General features: G+C 42.9%; 1 protein-coding gene and 1 long non-coding RNA gene across 2 annotated transcripts in view; one reads left to right on the forward strand and one right to left on the reverse strand.

Annotated features, from left to right (window-relative positions):
- Positions 1-4,510, reverse strand: part of KLHL29 (kelch like family member 29) — a 473,943-nt gene that overhangs the window by 345,833 nt on the left and 123,600 nt on the right. The window lies entirely within an intron of this gene.
- LOC109311600 overlaps positions 3,720-4,510 on the forward strand; it is a 4,823-nt gene continuing 4,032 nt past the window's right edge. Inside the window, exon 1 of the long non-coding RNA XR_002101541.1 lies at positions 3,720-3,864. This is a non-coding gene — a long non-coding RNA (uncharacterized LOC109311600). The remainder of the gene's footprint in view (positions 3,865-4,510) is intronic.

Consider the following 4,510-nt stretch of genomic DNA (forward strand, 5'->3'; position numbering starts at 1 on the left):
TGCCTGCCCGGCGGGAGAGGGGGGCAGGTGGGATCTGCAGGGACAAGGGGGAGGGGCAGGTGGCATCTGTGGGGGTGATCGGGGAGGCGATCAGGTCTGCGTGGGGTTGCTAGGGTCCAGGAGGGTTTGGTGGGATCAGGGAGTCTCGTGGGGTCCATGGGAGGTTTGGGGGGACCAGAGGCTATTTTAACCCCCCCCCGAGAATTTACCCCCATCCCTCCCACTCCTTCCCCCCCCAATACTCATTTGCTTGAACACTTCTAAAACTGGCAGCACTCAGAGAGACTTCTGGGATGTGGGGTCGTGGGGGGGCTGGAAGGGTTGGGCAAGAGGTCAAGGACTAAAATAGTGATTGGGGTGTGGGGGGGGGTCACAAAAGCACAAACCTAGCGCTGGGGCTGGCTGCTGGGCTTTCCCAGCCCTGGGGCTGCGCAGGTAACTGTACAGAAGTTCAATTCACTGGTCTAACCTAGTTCAATTAAGTTTGAGTGTACATCGATCCAGGTCTATCTCAGACCGGGTTAAGCCATTTTTAGACCAGTCTGTTTGCATGGAAATTCTTTACTGCTGTGGGTTTAGACTGATTTCCAATCACTGAGACCAGGCATAATTGTAAGGTCTGTACTGGAGAAACTCAGTTGGATCAAATGGCCATTTTGAACCCCTTCTAACCTTTTCCTAACCCCCCCTAAATGTCTGCACTTAGCCTTAGGACCAGTGCAATTTCAGAAAACAGGCAGAAAGCTGCTGATCCCATACTGGCCCCATCAGCCCTGATGCAATGTCAATAAAAGGGAGGGATGATTTGATATTTGCAGGAAGAATGTACATACAACATAATCCGGCAAACTTTTAGTGAATTTTGCTGGCCTCTTTCTCTGCCAAAGCCTGAACATATAACACCATGTAAGACAAAGATCTTAAAAAGGAGTAACAAAAATATATGATTTATGAAGAGAAGTTAAAATGCTACAGCAGCTTCTCGTGAGTGTAAATTTCCCTTCCTGCAAGCAAAGTTTTAGGATTCTCTCTCAAAACAATAAGTTTTCCATAATAGAAGTGAGGAGACAAAGAATTTCTGTAGAATGTATTTAATTTTGGGACTGAATTGAGGAATGTCCGTACCTGTGTGCACAGACAAATCCCGTAGAGTAATAGGAACTAATAAAAACTCTTCCAATTCTGAAATGAGTATATTACACTGATTTTAAGGATAAGACTTAAAGACAAAGGATAACATTTTCCAAAGCACCTAAATGACTTAAAGCCTAAATTCTATTTTGAAAAGTACCTAACTCAAGTAATTTTGAAACAAAATGTCCCTTTATCCTTCTTTAAGAATACTTCCTGCTGGTGCTCATTACACACCATAATCTTACACTGATGCTGTCTGATTCCATGACTAAGTATGCACAAATGCAGACACAAGACCAGCATCAGAAGTGTTTGGACTTGCATTGCACTGCACGGTCTTTCAAGGGTTCAAGGGAATCATTATTGCCGATGTAACAAATGTGAGTGTTGAACATTTCATTTTTATCAGCGCAAAGCTTGTCACAGCCCTGCTCCCTCCCTAAACCCAAACACTTACTGTTCTGGAGAAAACCATTCCTGTTCCTCTAAATGACAGTCCGGCTTGAGCTCTAGAGCTCCTTTTTCCTTTGCTTTCCTTGCTCATCTAGCCAAAGGTCTCCTTAAAACAACTATTCTTACAGATATAAATACAAGGGAAAACAGGCTTTCAGCCAGTCTAAAGCTACAGAATCAGATTTCTTGGGCTATTAGAAAGTCAACTTCATTAAGAAACTTCAAACACAAAGGTCATCTTTTTAATTTAAATTTGTCCTGGATAAGCATCTGTTTCTAAATTTATTTATTTTTAAATAACAACATTAGAAAAATATGATATGTGATATGATCAAAAGGCTGGAGATGGATCTAAGGCTGTGGCTCTTTGGGGAAAATGGAAAAAGCAAGCCTGAAACAGTATAATGAGCAACAAAACAGTCTTATTAATGTCAGACTGGACAAACAGCAACACAGATAAAATAGCTTATTTGAACATTTTACAATCAGTTGAGCAGATGAACAGCATAAGTATTTTATGAGATCCACACAAAACCAGAGATGATGAAGAGGAGAAAGATTTGCTATAATCAGATCTAGCATAAAGAACTGTAAATGATAAAGAAAGGAGATGTCTAAGTACCTAAGCTTGAATGATGTCAGATATATGCTTGAGGCGAAATGTCAGTGGGTGCAGTTTTATTGGAGTAAACCCTTCTAAGGCATAGGGCTAAACATATACCATACATCATGTATAGAGAACACCAACATGTATTTGCATACTGCATATACTGCAGCATATATTGTAAAGACATTGCCTTCCCCATATAAATGCGGGTTTGAAGAACACATTGAAACAATACAGTATAGCAAAATTCAGGCAGCCTAACTGCTAGCTAACCTAACAGTATTTAATTAAACACATTAGAAATCCTTAAGTATACCAATGGGTAGATTTCATCCAGGCATTCCTGTTAACCTTACTGGGATAATTTAGGCTTTTCCAGCTACACATTTCTAACAGGAAGGCTGTAAATCTGTCTATGAAATCTATGAAATCTGTTACATCAGGTCAAAATTGATGCACCTTTTCCCCCACATTTTTTGGGTGATCTGCCAAGCTTTATAAGAGCTGTTTTTCAGTGTACAAATGGGACAAACAAACAAAATGTTTTCTTTTGGCTCAACATGATGCCCTAAAAAGGAATTTCTTGGGGCACATACAGAATGATTGTTATAGGCCTACATGGATCTAACTAATCCATTTTCACAATTTTCGCTTAACTTTTTTTTATTTGGATAACTTCAGTGAAAGACTTCTTTGTTAAACTAAGCCAGCAGAAATCCAATCAAGAGATTCTGTAAAGCTGAACTTACAAACAGCTGTGCAGAAAGATAAGAATTAGAAATATTTGAGGGGCAAGGAAATAACTTCATTATCAAGCAAGGTCTCCATTTGTAAACCGCTGATTTAGTCTTGTAAATAGAGTAAACAGTTGTAAAGCTCCTGTAAAATCCAAGACAAGGAAAGCAGACTTGAGCTGCTTTGCTACAATCAGATGGTAAAAAACAAAAGAAAAGAAAACAAAAACTCTACACGTGATAACAGAACAGAAGATCTAAGAGATTATCTAGGATTTAATTTTTCCAAATATATGCTGGCAGGAGAAATTTTGGAATGTATTTTTCTTAATAAACCAGAGCACTGATGCGATAGTGTTTTCTCAGAGTTAAAAATTATGAGTTCATTTTTTTCACATCCTACTCTAAGTGGTTTAGGAAAGCACACGCTTGTATGCCAAGTTTCTGAAATCCCCCCTGTTTTCTCAAATACTTCAAAGGAGAATGGAGATTTTTTATTTTCTCTTTAGATTAGGAAATAGATAAGGATACAAAAATGTTCAATGGAACCAAAACAACCATAGAAGTCTAGCTTGGTCTAGACTTCTACCTAACCTAACCTAGAAGTCCAGCTTGGTTTTACGATTAAGCTGGCATGGTCTTGTAAGGCATTACAAAAAAAAAAAGCATTCAATCTCTCTCTCTCTCTCTCTGCATTATACTCCAAAAGGGAAATTTAAAAACTAATCACTATGATTTTGTCATTTGTTTTCAGACGTTAATACTTCTGTAGTCCGAGGGAGGTTGTATCCTGCTACATTCTAGCTAGTGCATCAGCGTGCCAAGTTAATCAAATTTGTGAGAATCTAGAGGCAAGGATTTCTTAGGGTGATATCTAGAGGTGCACCGATACATTGGTCCCATACTGAATCAGCATTGATACAGGGAAATTTGAGAGTATGGCAATCGGCTTTTTTTGCCTCATGTGGCTGATTAATGCCCTAAGCGTGAGCACAGTCACAGCATGCACACGGCATGGAGCACAGCCTGGTGGCTTGGAGACCAGCATCTGGTTGGCAAGTCTGGTGTGGAGGAAGGGATGCGGGGGCAGATCAAGGCCTCATCGGTGAGGGAGGGAGTGGGGTTGGGGCAGGGATGTGGGACGGAGCTGCAAGTGACTCATCTGGGGGGTGCAGGATGGGGGCAACTCCTGCCACGGCATGCACCCTGGGAGGGCATGGAGGGCGCGTCCCCAGATCTGTGCACGCCAGGGTGGGCTGCCATGGCAGGCTGGCACCGGGCCCTTCCCAGTGCAGCAGGGACTAGGTTGGACCATGCTCAGGGCAAGCGGTGGCAATGGTGCTGGGAGCAGGGCTACAGGAGGGCCTCCTCTCAGCACCGCGGCTGCCTGCCCCAAATACAGCCCGTTCCCTGCCAGGAAGAGCCCGGCACTGCCCCAGCCCACAGCAGCAGCCCACTCTGCCCTGTATGCAGATCTGGAGGCACATGCCTCTCATGCCCTCCAGGGTGTGCACAGTAGCGGGAATCACCACCCCCCACCTCCCCATAGCCCCCAGACAAGCCACTCATGGCTCCATCCCTT

The sequence above is a fragment of the Crocodylus porosus genome, unplaced genomic scaffold (genome assembly GCF_001723895.1).
Source record: "Crocodylus porosus isolate Cpor-Errol unplaced genomic scaffold, CroPor_comp1, whole genome shotgun sequence".
Lineage (NCBI taxonomy): Eukaryota > Metazoa > Chordata > Crocodylia > Crocodylidae > Crocodylus > Crocodylus porosus.